The sequence below is a fragment of the Cebus imitator genome, unplaced genomic scaffold (genome assembly GCF_001604975.1).
Source record: "Cebus imitator isolate Cc_AM_T3 unplaced genomic scaffold, Cebus_imitator-1.0 Scaffold25, whole genome shotgun sequence".
Classification (NCBI taxonomy): domain Eukaryota; kingdom Metazoa; phylum Chordata; class Mammalia; order Primates; family Cebidae; genus Cebus; species Cebus imitator.
The window spans coordinates 20,348-35,635 of NW_016107340.1; the positions used below are offsets into that span (position 1 = coordinate 20,348).

At 36.8% G+C, this 15,288-nt stretch overlaps 1 protein-coding gene across 3 annotated transcripts in view; it reads left to right on the forward strand.

The window, feature by feature from the left end:
* Positions 1 to 2,925: 2,925 nt before the first annotated feature.
* The window catches only part of RNF13 (ring finger protein 13), a 148,817-nt gene continuing 136,454 nt past the window's right edge, over positions 2,926 to 15,288 (forward strand). For 2 of the 3 annotated variants that reach the window (XM_017522820.2, XM_037736421.1), the window contains exon 1: positions 2,926 to 3,605. The gene's annotated coding sequence lies outside the window, so the exon portion shown is untranslated. The remainder of the gene's footprint in view (positions 3,606 to 15,288) is intronic. The other variant, XM_017522821.2, reaches the window with a different exon arrangement.

The following is a 15,288-nucleotide window of genomic DNA, read 5'->3' on the forward strand; positions in this document are numbered from 1 at the left end:
TATCATAGAAAATTTTCTTTTTCACCCTCCCTAGACAATTTCAAATTGTTTCCCAATGTGATTATATCAGTTCACGCCCCAGTGACTTCTTCTATCTTTATATTGCATTATGTCATATGAGTTTTTGCATGCTTATTTTGTATATTCTTTTTTTAGCAAATAGAGGAAAACTGGTTCTCAATGCCCCACCAAAAAAGGTGAATTTGCATGTCAGTCATCTTAGATAAAAGAGAAGGAAGCAACCCATCCCACATAAAACAATGACTAAATCATTTTTAAGGCATTTAACATTAAACATACCTCTTTTTGTCTGCTCTTTCTCAACTCCTTGAAAATAAATTTGGGTAAACTTTGTTGAAAAACCCTCTAACTGATATGTATCTCCTTGGGTTCTGAACGTTTCACTTTTTATCTTACTAAATGAACCTATTCATTAATTTGGAACTTGGCAAAGAAATGAGAATCTTTTAGAATCCTTGGCTAAAAGTTCCCTGATGCTATTTTTAGAAATTCTGTTTGGTACTTTTCAAAATTGCTCATTCCATACATATATAAATTCTTTATGGCTCTTATTCTTTCTTTTTATAGTAATAATTTTGTTTTCAAAATGAAAATACCTTTTTCCAGATTCTAAAATTACCTTTATTTCTGACTCTAAATATGATAATACATAGAATTGTTTAATGTTTCTGATTAATCTCTGTCCTTAAGGAAACTGCCTGCATTCTTTTTGGTATTTAAGGAAAACTACTTCTAAGCCATTTCAGATAATTACATAATTGGGTATCTGTCTTTTTTAGCTGTAGCTGTTGCCTTACAATATTTTGGAAGTAAGAGATTCTACAATTACTTTTACATGCTATCTGTTTGTACATTTTTGGAAGGTTAAAAAAAAAAAAAAAACTCTGTTAGCTACACCACCCTAAAAGCACGTTTTCATAAAAAGATAATTAGTGGTATATTAGTATCATGTGCCTTATTAACCCTTAATGTTCTTGAAAATTATAATTACTATATCTGTCAATCTTACCGTCTAACCTGCTTTAGAAAAATTAATACATTTTTCCAATATATTTTTTTTCCAGTTCACCTTTTTCAGCACAGGTTGGAAGATCAAGTGTTTTTTGTAGAGTATAACCTAAATGCAGTTACAAATAACACATTAACTTGTTCATAACTGAGAGAACTATACCTATTGTGATCTGAAGAGCAGATTGAAACCAGAAGTAAAATATGCTGTATTTAAGGTGCCTTTAAGGAATAAGCAAAACTCTTTGGCTGAGCATGGTGACTCACACTTGTAATCCTAGCACTTTGGGAGACTGAGTTGAGACGATTGTGTGAGGCCAGGAGTTTGAGACCTAGGCAACATAGCCAGACTCCATCTCTACAAAAAAATAAAAAAAATTAGTTGGGACTGGTGGCACATTCCTGTAGTCCTAGCTACTCCAGAGGCTGAGGTGAGAGGATTACTTGAGCCCAGGAGCTCTGGGCTGCAGTGAGACACGATTTAATCACTGCACTCCAGCCTGGGCAACCGAGTGAGACTTTGTCTCTAAAATAAATAAAAATAAACAACAACAACAACAAAACCCAAAGCTCTTCTCTGTCGATTAAAATTTTTTTTTTTGGAGACGGAGTTTTGCTCTGTTGCCTGTGCTGGAGTGCAGTGGTGGGATCTTAGCTCACTTCAACCTTCGCCTCCCTAGTTCAAGCGATTCACCTGCCTCAGCCTCCCAAGTAGTTGGGATTACAGGCGTGCAGTAACATGCCCAGCTAATTTTTGTATTTTTAGTAGAGATGAGGTTTCACCATGTTGGCCAGTCTGGTCTTGAACTCCTAACCTCAAGTGATCTGCCTGTCTTGGCCTCTCAAAGTGCTGGGATTATAGGCATGAGCCACTGGTCCAAAAAAAAAAATTTTTTTTTTTTATGTTATGCAAGAAATCTGATTTAATATACCAATCTGAGATAATTTAATGAAAAAATGCTTATAGAGATATTATAAATGTTTATACTAATTACACTAGTCTTCTTAGTAATATTCTCAATGCTGACTTTTATGACTTCCTTAAAGGCAGAATTGTGATTTAAGTTTTCAATGTCTTCACAGCCAACGAAAAGTTAAAACTACATAGAACAGTCATAGGATACACAGAAGAGGAAAGTACCTTTGATAGTTTTTTAAAATTTTTAAAAATTTGATTTTAAATTTTTTGTATTTGAATTTTATTTAAGTAGGTAATATTTACAAGGTTCAAAATTCAAAAGGCACTAAAGGATACAAAATAAGGAAAGAGTCTATCCTTTAATACTATGTCTCACCTACTCAGGGTTCTCCAAGCAAAGTTACAAGTTACATCCAGCGGTATTCTACTAATCTATGTGATAGCCTCCTTGCCATCATTTTTAAAAGATGATTTTGAAGGAGTTGAAGCCTGTAAAGGTCTTATTAAAAGTGCCTTATTATTTGAAGAAGAAGTAGGGCCTGATTCTATGTTTCCTGAAATTTTATTTCAGGACTCTGCAATCTTTGCACTAAGTCACACTGCTTTTGTAAGGTGGCGAGTTGGCAGTGATTAATCAGTGTGGATTGTACAGTCCGGTAATTTAAGTTTCCTCTGGTTTAAGATTGGGACAACCAGAAAGGAAGGCTTCTCAGAAGGGCGGCAGGGGACGAGATTTTTGGTTCATCAAAAGGAGGCAAGGGTTTTAAAAGGCTGACCTACGTCCTGAATCACATGGTTTGACTTTTGCTAAGCCCCGGGGATGGCGCGCGTCGGGCCCAGAGTGCTGATGTCAGCGCGGATCGGAGCCAGATCTCAGGGGAGTGGCGTTCAGACCTCCGGTTGCTCGCACTTCTAACAATTTGACCCCTACTCTAAGGTGTGGCCACTGTCCCACCCACCCTGATCTCAGACTTGGACACCGTGCGGGAGGCGATGAGGCCTCGTCCTCGTCTCTTTAGTGGGTCGGGTGACTGTAGTGTGCAGGGAAGAGACGCGTCCGCGCCAGAGCCAGGCCCGCCCGCGGGCAGCCCCGCAGCCGGATGTTGGGCTACTCCTTCCCAACAGCCGGAGCGTATCAGGCCGACCGGCCCTGCCTGCTCAGTCCCGCGCCCTCCAGACCCTACTGCCTCCGTTTCTAGAGGCAAACAGTCAGCGGCAAGCGCCCACAGTCAATCCACGCTGCCAACCTGCCCCTTCCTCTGCCAAAAGCAGCTTCTTCAGCTGCGCTCCAGTTCCCCAGACGCCCGCCCCACCCTACCCTTCCCTTCCAGGGAAGACCGATCACGCGGCCAAGAACGAGACTCGCAAATTGGGCATTTCTCGGAGCCGGGCTAGAGCAGGCAGTGAGACTCCGCGTGAGAGTGGGAAGGAGCCTTAACAGGCAACCATGTGACCCAATGGTTTTTCTCTGCCTTTGGGTGTGGACAAATGAGGCGCGTGAGGCGGGACTTCCGCTTCGCCTCGGTGTTGTCGTCCCCGTTCGTACTCCCGGCTGTGCGGTCGGTGCTGATATCCAGTCATGAAGTCAGGGTAGGGACTTCTCCCGCAGCGACGCGGCCGGCGAGACTGTTGTGTGTTGCGGGGGCCGGACTTCCAGGTAAGAGCCTGTCCGGCGTGGCGGCAGCCGGGCAGCGGGTTATTGGGCGGCTCAGAGAGCACACCCCGCTTGCTGGCCCACCAGTTCGGAGTCGGCCCGGCTGCTGAGGTCTTTGCTGCTCCTCTAGAGCTGGGCGAGGAGTGAATTAGGCTTTTTGCAAAAGGAATAAAATAGCCTTGCCCTCGAGGGCCGAGTCTCCCTTGCCCTCTCATCTCGCGAGTTTGTGTGTGTCCAAAGTTGTTGAGTTACCGGTTTTGCTTCTCTCGTTCCCTTCTTGAGGCTGCAAGAGCCTGGAAGTATGTTTGGAAGGCTTTTCTTGGTCCAGCACCTGCCGCAGCGTCCTCGGGCAAATCGCTTGTCTTGAGTTGAGGGGTCTGTTTTGTCTTTGAATATAAGGAGGGCAGTCGCTTCCTCTCTTTTACCCCCACCCGCTTTTTTTCGCCCTGGAAGCTCAGTTCGCAGGTTTAGGACGTGACCCCTGCTAGGGCCAGATATTACGGTAAGTCAGCAGCTCGCCGGTACGCTTGACTTGATCTGCACTTATTAAAGAACTTTGTCCCAGAGAAAGAGAGAGAGAGTGAGTGGGCAGACGTCGACGCCAAACAGTAGTATCCCGGAAGCACTCACGCAACTTTGGTGGCAGCCACTCAGTGTTCTCTGCCAGTGTCTGGTAAATTCCTCTATTTTGTCCTAATCTGACAGTAGTAAATTTCTAAAACTGTCGTTTCATCATCAGTTTCAGCACCGTGGGCAGCTGCTCAGGTCCTCTTGTTGCACAAACCTGTCCAGCTATTGCTGTCAGTGATGCAGCAGGAACAGTGAAAACTAATGCATTCCTTCCAACAATGATGTGTTGTTCTCCGAGGAGAACATCTGCAGTTTTTGATACAATATAAATAAGTAAGGTGGCTTTGCCTCCAAAGAGTTCTTGTAGAGAAACAGATCAATTCAAGATTTAAAGTAGGGCTTTCAAGAGTTATAATCTATTTAAGCACAATTTTTTAATGGGTGGAGATTAGCTCCATCTCAAAGTAACAAAACTGGACAGTGGTAGCAGTTAAAAAGAAGTTTAAACAGGAGGTAAGAAGTGTTGTGCAGTGCTGTAGTTTAGGGCCCGTAAGAATTCATTAATAGATTTTAGAATCAATTTAGTACATTGACATAAGCATTAAAAAGAAAAAAAAATACCAGAGGACATTGTATGAAGTAAAAGTAAGTATTATGGCAAGAAGCTTTTGTTTCAGTTTTTAAAAATATGTTGTGTGTCAGAGGAAGATGGAAATGTAAAGTGTATTACGGACTATGGCAAAAACAAATGTTTCAAAATACTAGATTCCAAATTTGGGAGTCAGGCTGAGTTCAGCTCTGCCACTTACTAATTCTGTGACATTCTCCATAAATAAGAAGTTGTTGTTATGAGGATTAAATTAAATAAAATTTGTCTATTACATAAGTTTTTTGTTTTGTTTTGTTGGAAACTTGGAGAGAAGCACAGTTATTTTTCTCTGTGTAGGGAATGACAGCTGTTTTATTATTATATTTTTTACCTCTGCCTTTGAAGCTAGGCAAGTCTTTATGTGTAATGCAAATCACAGAGAAAATCTTGGTTTGAGAGGTGTAATACTGAAGGGTATAGGATAAGTTCTCATCTATTCTTGTATAAAGCTAATTTTCTCAATAATTTTGGAGGGGCATAAATTGTTGCCAACATTCAGCTTTCTTCCCTTAATATTTTTCTGCATTCCAGAATAACGTAGATTTATCAGAACTTTTACAGGCACTAACTTTAACTAAGTGAGGGTAGGACTAAGGGTATGACTACAGGGATAGGTTTATGTCTTTGAGTTAAGTTGAACAGAATGGCATTTTATGTCTTATAGTTCTCGCCATAAGAGATGTGTGAAATGAAATGGCTTGGTCAGCTATCATGGAATGTTTTGCTTACTTCGTGTGGGTGTGACCTACAAATGATTGGCATTTAAATAACAATATTTTAAAATCTGAGAATTAATGATGTTTAGCAGGAGGCAAATGAGTTTCAATCAAAACAGTGTTTTGCACCATTTGCCATGTTACTACCATATGGTATTACATATGATAGTTTCACATGACATAAAAAGGGGAAGAAGTTGGTAAGCATTGTTACTTTTCTCAGAAGAGGAAACAAAATTAGAAGTGAATTCCTTTCAATAGAGCGTACTGGTGAGTCATTGTTCAAAAATTTATGTATTCTGTAGATATTTATTGAGCATATATAGAAGCAGAATATTAAACTTTTATGAATCTTTTACATTACACAAAAGTTGATTTGGTAACAACACAGTATATGATTGGTATTGTCAAAGTTTATATATCATAGTACATCAGTAACAACTAAATAACGTAGCTAACATTGATTGGTTACTATGAGCCAAATACAATTCTAAGTACCTTATAATATCTCTTGTGGTTCTTACAGTCATTGATGTGGTAGACAGTTAACTGTCTACTTTTTATCTTTTTTTTTTTTGAGCCTCTGTTGCCCAGGCTGGAGTGCAGTGGTGTGATTATGGCTCGCTGCACCCTCGACCTCCTGTGCTCGAGGGATCCTCCTATCTCAGCCGGGCAAGTAGCTGGGATTATAGTCGTATACCCTCATGCCTAGCTAATTAAAAAAATTTTTTTTTTGTAGAGACAAGGTTTTGTTATGTTGCTCAGTCTGGCCTAAAACTCCAGGGTTCAAGTGATCCACCTGCTTCAGCCTTCTGAAGTGCTGGTATCACAGGTGTGATACATCGTGCCTGTCCTGTTCCCTTTTTATAAGTGGGAAGTGGGGGAATTAAGGCATCACAGATACATAACTTGTGAGTTCACACAGGTAGCTGGTAGAGTAGCTGGAATTTGAACACAGGTATTCTGACTATGTAATGTCTGTCTCTTTTGTGTCTTATTTCATTAAAAAATACAGAATGCTATGGGGCTATTTTGGATTCTTACTTGCTGGTGACCTTGGGTAAGCTCCTCCTCAGTTTCCTTAACTCCTTCCTTATTTGTTTTTGTGGGGATTCAGATAATTTGTGAAGCACCCAATGGAGTATATGTTCAATAAATTGTATGCCTTAGCCTTTTTTTTTTTTTTTTTTTTTGTTCTTCGTTTTATTTTTTTTTTTTTTCATTGAAAATGAGGTCATTTGAAAGTTGAAGGTGGGCGGGAAAAAAAAAGTTCCACATAAGAACTCTGCCTAAGCAAAAGTATAGGGATAGGAAAAGCAGAGTACATTTGGTAAGGATATGTGTTTAAGGACCCGACTGGTAAAGATAGATGGTTACAGATTATGGATATTCTTAAATGTCTGACTAAATATTTTATATATGATTTTTAGTTTAGAAGAAACTCTCCTTATGGATAATAATTTGTGAACAGGTTAAATGGAAGAGTGGAAGCGTAAAAGTAGGAATACCAGGGAGTTTAATTATAGTAGTTGAGGCAAGAAGTGATGATTGTAGTGAAGGTATAGATTTGAAAGGTGTTGACGTTGATAGTGACATTGACACTGGGAACTGACCAGAGTATAGGCCTAGGACAAAGTTTTGGGAGGATAGTGATGTTATTAACAGAAATAAGGATATTAGTATGAAGAACAAGTTTTGGTGGAAGGAGATTTAGAAGGAGAGAGAATGATAGGGAGTTTACTTTTGGAGATGAGAAGTTGTTCAGACATTCGGAAATATAGAATGAAAACTGGAAGCTCTGTGTATTCTATGAAAAGAGAAGAGACCAAATGCTTACATTGTAAGGAAATGACCTAAAAGTAACCACTCCTTTATGGGTCAGAGTTTCACAAGAGTAATGTGACTCCTTAAATTCCCCAGAAGTACAAATTTCTCAGTGAAGATGCACCCATTATTTTCCCCTTTAGTGTGTTTTGATTTGTGTTTTGGGAGATCAGGAGGTAAGGTAGTGAGGAGTAAAAATTTTGTAGACTTAGCAAGCCTCCTATTTATTAAAAAAAATAGCTAGTAAATTGGATGCTAGGGATTCTCACACTAAGAATTTTGAGAGTCTGATTTTTGTGTAGTGCCGGGCATTTATAAACATGTTGAATTGTTGAACATATGAACATCTCCTGTTATTTTTATTATCCCTTCTTTGTTACCTTGAATTGGTTAATAGCAAAACCTTTAGAATCAGAGAGCCTGTGTGCTTGTTATGGGGGACAACAATGAAAGTCAGGCTGCAGCTGCTAAGATGGTATTTTACTTGTAGCCAGGATTGTGGAAGAGACTGAAAGATAAGAGGCTTACCATTTTTTCCATTCTGTAAAATGATGTTGATGACAATACTAATTCTGAGAGTTGTTTTGAAATACTGGGTTAATATATGAAAAGTGCTTGGTACATAATAGATAGTAATTGAAATGTTTTTGTTATCCCTATTATGATCTTCATAAGTGGGGACAAACACAGAACCTATTATAAGAAAAAAAGGAAAACATGTGGAGACTCTTTGACCTTGAAAAAGGGCTCCAGACTAAGTCATAGAAGGACTGTAGGTTTCCTTTCTTGGAAGATTTTCTAGGGTTTAGTACAATTGGGTAGGGCATTATGTTGAATTAAGTAGTAAGATATATCCATCTCAACTATTTTCAGTTTCCTGTCAAGTTCTCAGTAACTGGCCAATGAAACAAACCAACACAAAAATGTTGAGCATGAGGAGAAGGTTTACATACTTTGTCATACCATTTTTGGAAACATTACTTAGATCCAACTACTTATGAGTTTTTCTGTAGCATTTATTCACTAAAATATTTGTTAAGTACCTTCTATGTCAGGCACTGTTATAAAGAGAAAAATCCTTGCCCTCGTGGAGCTTATCTGCTAATGGGAGAAATAAGGTGCATTTTCAGAATTGACAGTAATGAATTTTTTCTTGTGCTACGTATTTATACGTATTTAAGCAGATGGTAATAATGAATACTATATCAGATTGTAACTAATTTTGCAGAGCAATTTGAAGGAAGGGACCATGTTTTTCTTATTGACATTTGTCTCTCCCTTTTTCCCTTCCTCCCAGTGGAATGGCTTAGATGTGTTTAATACTCAGCAAACTTAGGTACTCATCAAATGTTTATTACAGGGAGAAGGTGTTAAAGCAGAGGCCAGATCTTAAAGATTAAAGGAGTCGTTTAAATGTAGCAAGTATTAAGGACTATGTACCCCCTAGATTGAGGGTGAGAAAAAGAGAATCTGGCTGGGTGTGGTGGCTCACGCCTGTAATCCCAGTGCTTTGGGAGGCCGAGGTGGGCAGATCACTTGAAGCCAGAGTTCGAGACCAGCCTGGGCACTTGAAGCCAGAGTTCGAGACCAGCCTGGGCAATATGGCAAAACCCCATATCTGCTAAAACACAAAAATTAGCCAGGCATGGTGGCACGTACCTGTAATCCCAGTTACTTGAGAGGCTGAGGCAGGAGAATTGCTTGAACCTGGGAGGTAGAGGTTGCAGCAGCGAGCTGAGATCGTGCCACTGCACTACAGCCTGGGTGACAGAGTGCGACTCTGTCTCAAAAAAAAAAAAAAAAAAAAAAGAATACCCTGGCTTGTTTATGAGGTTGAAATAGAAATATAGAAATAAAGTTCTGTTGTAGCTGAAAACGTCAACATCAACATTATGGGAGTCTGGGTGTCACCCAACATTCCCACTAATTAGCTGTGTGACTTTGCACAAATATCTTAACCTCTCAGTTCATTTTCTCATCGGTGAATGAGGTAGTTGGAGTTTTCCAGTTAAAATCTGCTTTTACAATTTCTTGTAAAATATTTCTTGCACTAATGTTTCACTTTACTAATGTAAATAATATAGAGCCAAGCATGAGCTTCCATTGAATAAGTATCAAGCAAAATTTATACTCTTAATGAACTAATGTTTATAAAAAATGCCTACAATATTTGTTGATGCTATTTACTAATAAGACTACATTGTAATTTTTAAAAATAAGCAAAATGTTACCTAATATATAGTTTCCCCCCCATTAGAAAGGAAAAATAATATTCCTTTTTACTATTTATGTAGTATTTTAGACCTTAATAATGATCGTAATAGTTATTCACTTTCATATTTTAATTCATATAGTAGTCACTTGCCTCTGATATTGTGCTACCTGCTAGGTATTGTATACAGAATTAGAAAACGTATAGCTCCTAACTTTAAGGAGCTTAAGGAATAATGTGAGTGATGGACCATTTAGTTTTGTTGCATTTTGGTGGCATAGAGAAGCATGTAATGCGAATCTGGGAGAAGACAAAGTGTACATGGTTAGAGAGAAAAAAGTCTAAAGGAATGGCAAGGTACTAAGCTAAATACACAGAGAGGAGCCAGTTTGTGAAGAACTTCTGTGCTAAACCACAGTTTAGTTTTGAACTTTATTCTGAAAACTGCTTACTCTGTTAAGGAATTTTATGCAGGCAGTATCATAATCAGGTATTTATTATATCTACCTTTAAATTCCTCTTTAAGAGGAGGTGATCCGTGAGGAAGATATTTGTTATTTCTAGTTGTTTCAGTGACGTAGAGCTTCCTGAGGAAATCAGTCTTTTAACTTTGAAATAAAGTCTGAGGAACATTGTCAATTTTGTGGTTGTAGAGTTAATAATTATTAAAAATTAATCATGAAATATTCAGACATTAAAACATTTAAATGTTCATTGCCACATTAATGAAAAGAAAAGGAACTGAAAAGAAAACTGAAATTTTGGGATGTTTTGCTCATTGATAAAAGAGAGCTCCTGATCAGCTACAAGAATTTGGCTGAGAATCATTTTTAAGGAGTTGGAAATATGTTGACCTTGAATTGATTGAATGTGACTGTAGTTCAGGCTCAGTTTCTTTCCTTCCTTCTTCCCTCCCTCCCTCCCTCCCTCCCTCCCTCCTTCCTTCCTTCCTTCCTTCCTTCCTTCCTTCCTTCCTTCCTTCTTTCCTTCCTGTTTTTTTCTGTCCCCCAAGTTGGTGTCAAACTCCTGGCCTCAAGCAGTCCCCCCTCCTCAGCTTCCCAAAGTGCTGGGATTACAGGTGTGAGTCACCACTCCCTGCCCAGGCTCCGTTTCTAATGATAGAAATATCCAAATATTTCTCAGAGGGAATGAATTTCCACTGAGAAATAATCCTAGTCAGGAGCTGGTGAGAAATGAATATTTCTGAATGAAGTCATGAGGGAGAAACATCTACTTTATTTAGATATAAACCACCTCATTAAATGTTGAAGAATATTTGCATAATTACTGTGATTATCATTCACGCATTTGACCTCAAAGAGGAAGAACTGCTTATAATTTCCACATTTATCCAACATGGATTATAAATGTTAATTGCTTTTTTTGAAACAAATTGAGGTAAAATTCACATGATTAGCCATTTTAAAGCAAACAGTTCATTGGCAGTTAGTACATTTGCAGTGTTGTGCAACCACCACTTCTGTCTAGTTTCAAACATTTTTATCACTTTAAAGTAAAATCTAATGCCCATTAAGCAATTACTCCTCATTTTCTGATGCCCCTAGCTCATGGCAACCCAGTCTGATTTCTGTTTTTATTTATTTGCTTATTCTGGATATTTTATATAAATTGAATTATTCAATATTTGAGTTTTTAATCCCTGGCTTAGCAATTTTTATTCTTTCACTTAGCAAAATGTTTTCAAGGTTTACCCACATGTAGCATCTATCAGTACTTCTTTTCTTTTTATAGCAGAAGAATATTCCTTTGCTTTATCAGTTTGTATATCCATTTATCATTGATGAATATTTGGGTTGTTTTCACCTTTTGGTTATTATGAATATGTTGCTGTGAACATTTGTGCCCAAGGATTTATTTGAGTACCTCTTTTCACTTCTTTGGGAATATACCAAGAATGGAATGCTGGGTCTTATGGTTAATCCTGTTTAGCTTTTTGAGGACCTGCCAAACTTCTTTCCACAGTAGCTAAACCGTTTTACATTCCCACTGGCAATGTGTAAAGGTTCCAATTTCCCTACGTCCTTGCCAACACTTATTTTCTGTTTTTAAGAAATTATAATTGCCATCCTCATGGGTATGAAGTGGTATCTTACTGTGGTTTTGATTTGCATTTCCCTGATTACTAATGATTTTAAGCATCTTTTCATGTGCTTGTTGGCCATGTGTATACCTGCTTTGGAGAAATGTCTATTCAAGTTCTTTGCCCTTTTAAAAAATTACATTGTTTGTGTTTTTGTATTGAGTTGTGTTTTTATATACTCTGGATACTAGACTGTTATCAGATATATAATATGCAAATGTTTTCTTCCATTCTGGGATTGTTTTTTAAATTTTTTGACAGTCTCCTTTGATACATAAATGTTCTGAATTTTGATGAAGTTCACTTTGTTTATTTGACTCATGCTTTTGGTGTCATATCTAAGAATCCATTTCTGAATCCCATGTCATCAAGGTTTACCCTATGTTTTCTTCCAATAATTTTATAATTTTACTTTTTATATTTAGGTCACTAATTCATTTTGTGTTAATTGTTGTATATGGTGTAAGTTATAACTTCATTGTCTTGTGTATGAATAGTTGTCCCAGCACCACTTGTTCAAGACACTATTTTGCCTTTGAATGGTCTTTGGCATATTTAAAATCAATTGGCTATAGATGTATGAGTTTATTTCTGGACTCTCAATTCTAATCCTTTGGTCTGTATATCCATCCTTATGCCAATACCATATTGTTTTGATTATTGTAGCTTTGTGGTAAGGTTTTGAAATTGGTAAATGTGAGTTCTCCAGCTCTGTTCTTCTTTTTAAAAATTGTTTTGCCTGTTTCGGACCTCTTTCAATTCCGTATGAATTTGAGAATCAGCTTCTCCATTTCTGCATAAAAGGCTGTTGAAATTTTGATAGGTAATATATTGAATCTATAGATTGCTTTGGATAGTATTGCCATGTTAACATTGTTAAGTCTTTCAATACCTGGATGTGTGTTTGATATCTTTCAGCAGTGTTTGTTTTTGTGTTTTATAGTTTTCAGTGTACAAGTCTCTCACCTACTTTGTTAAATTTATTCCTGGGTATTGTATTCTTTTGGATACTATTATAAAGGGAAGTTTTTCTTAATTTCATTTTTGGGTAGTTCATTGTTGGTATGTAGAAACACAGCTGATTTTTGTGTGTAACATTTATTGCCTTAAACAGTCATGTACTTTCTTTTTTCCATATGTAAGCTGGATCACATGGGTAAATAAGAAAGTGGAACGCTTAAAGAATCTGATCTATAAGATGTCTGATTTTCCTGAATGTGAAAACTATGAAGTGTGTTTTTAGCATAGTGTTGAACGATTATCTTTACTATACTTGGGTTATTCCATTTCTGGTATCATGTTACATATATTTGGTCATTATTAAAGAAGGCAGAACATTTTATTTTTTTTTAGGTTTGGAGAGAAGTGTCAATACCTAATTCATTTTCAAAGTTATAATTATTTTGCAACTTAATTTTGATATTACAGAGAAAGCCTCAGGGATAAACCATATTTATCACAGACTCTGGTACAGAGATCCATGAATAATAAAGATAAAATCAGAACCGAAGCTAATTTGAATATATAAATTATCATTGATCTACATTAGTTTTTTTCTTTGTTTTTCTTGAAGTTTTCAAATAGCCTTAAAATTTCATTAGGAATAGAAATGTGAACAATGAACAATTTTTAATTTCACCTAACACCAACAAAAGATCAAAAAAGGAGATTCAATCACCTGCTAAGAGGTGCTTCATAGTGCTAAAAAAAATTAAAAAAAAAAAAAAAAGGAGATTCAATGCAATGAAATGCACATTTATTTAGAAATGTAAATAGGAATGTTCTTTTCTGGAGAGCAGTTTGGCAATATGTATGAAGTCTTAAAATGTTTCTTTGGTGTAGCAATTCTATATCAAGTAATTTATCCCAAGAAGATAATCAGAAGTATGGAACGATTTATATTCACTGGAAAATTATTTGTAATAGCAAGAGTTGAATTCAGTTCAATATTGTACAGCAAGAAAATAGACAAAGTTGTGATTCAGCCGTATAAAGCAGTCCAAAGTAGCTGTTAACATAGCGGTTATGAAGAGTTTGAACAACAAGGGAAAATGTTTGTTATAATTTCAAGTAAAAAAGCATACAAATCGTAATGCAATATGATGCAAGTGATGTAAAATATGCATGGGAAAGAGACTATGAATTCTGGTTGGATAGGGAAGCGGAACCATTGTGAATGATATAATAAGATATTAGACTTCAAGATGCAGAATAAGATATTAGACTTCAAGAAATTGTGGCAGCCCATTAAGACCTATATAAGGCTTATATACAAGGCTGTTGCCTTTATGCCTGGTAAGTTGGATGGTTGGGTCATTATGGGTTAGCTGGATGGCTATCAAGGGAGCACAACTGAAAGTGAGGTTGAGAGAGGAAGGATACATTAGAAACTGTGAGAACAAACTACAACACACAAGGACAATACTCATGTTGTCTCTGAATGTTAAAATTATGTATAATCAACATTTCTTTATACTTTCCGATGAGCATGATTTTTAGTATTAGAAAAAAATCATAAACATTTTATTAGATAGCAGTATAATAAATAACATATGAAGAGTAGAGGTTAATTATGATGGCATTGACTTTGCAGTAAATGATGAAATTAGGACTAGAATCCTGACCCCTATATTACAGCTCTTTTTATAGTCTTTGCAATTAAACTTAAAAGTTAAATTCAGTTTGTCAAGTTCTGAGAGAAACCACAGTGATTTTTATATCTGGTAAATTTTCAATCATCTGTAATGTTAATATTTAGACAAGCCTCAAATAATCATTTTGAACTTTGGAAGACATTATATTCTTAAAATAAAATAACATGGTAAAATTTTAAAATAACTACAGAGTTAAAGTTGTTAAAACAGTACAAAGACCTTTATGTTTTTTGTTTTTTGAATGAAAGTTGTTTCTCTGATGCTCTATATTCCTATAAACAACAATATTCTCTTTAAAGAAATGGCTGATTTCAGGGCTGGGGCAGGAAAAGTACAAGATAGGACTGGAAAATCTTGTGCCAAAAAACAAGGAGATGATCAAGAGTGTTGGGAACATAGCAAAAAGACACAGAAGCTAGCTTGGATAAGCCTCCACTCGCCAAACTGGGAACAATTGGCTATCAAAATAATAATACAATAGCATATTATAACCCATTGAATAAAACAGTAATATATAAATAAGTAAATGAATAAATTGAAAATTTGCCAAGAAATGTGATAATTATCAGAGTAGGAAGAATAATGACTGCCCAAAGATGGCTGTATTATAATACTTGGTATCTGTGAATATGTTACCTTGTATGAGAAAAGAAACTTTGTAGATGTGATTAAGGACCTCAGATTGGGAAGGTTATGTACGTGGGCCCAGGATAATCACAAGTGTCCTTAAAAATGGAAGAGGGAGGCAGAAGAGGAGTTTGGAATAATGTGATGTAAGAAGAAATTAATCTGCTATTGCTAGGTTTGAGGACGGAGGAAGAGGCTGCAAGCCAAGGATGTCGGCAGCCTCTAGAAGCTGATAAGCATAACAATCAAATTATTGTATAATGTAAGACATTTTCATTTAAAAACATAGATGGATAATATCCTAGATTAGAAAAAAAATATTTTTTGTAAAAG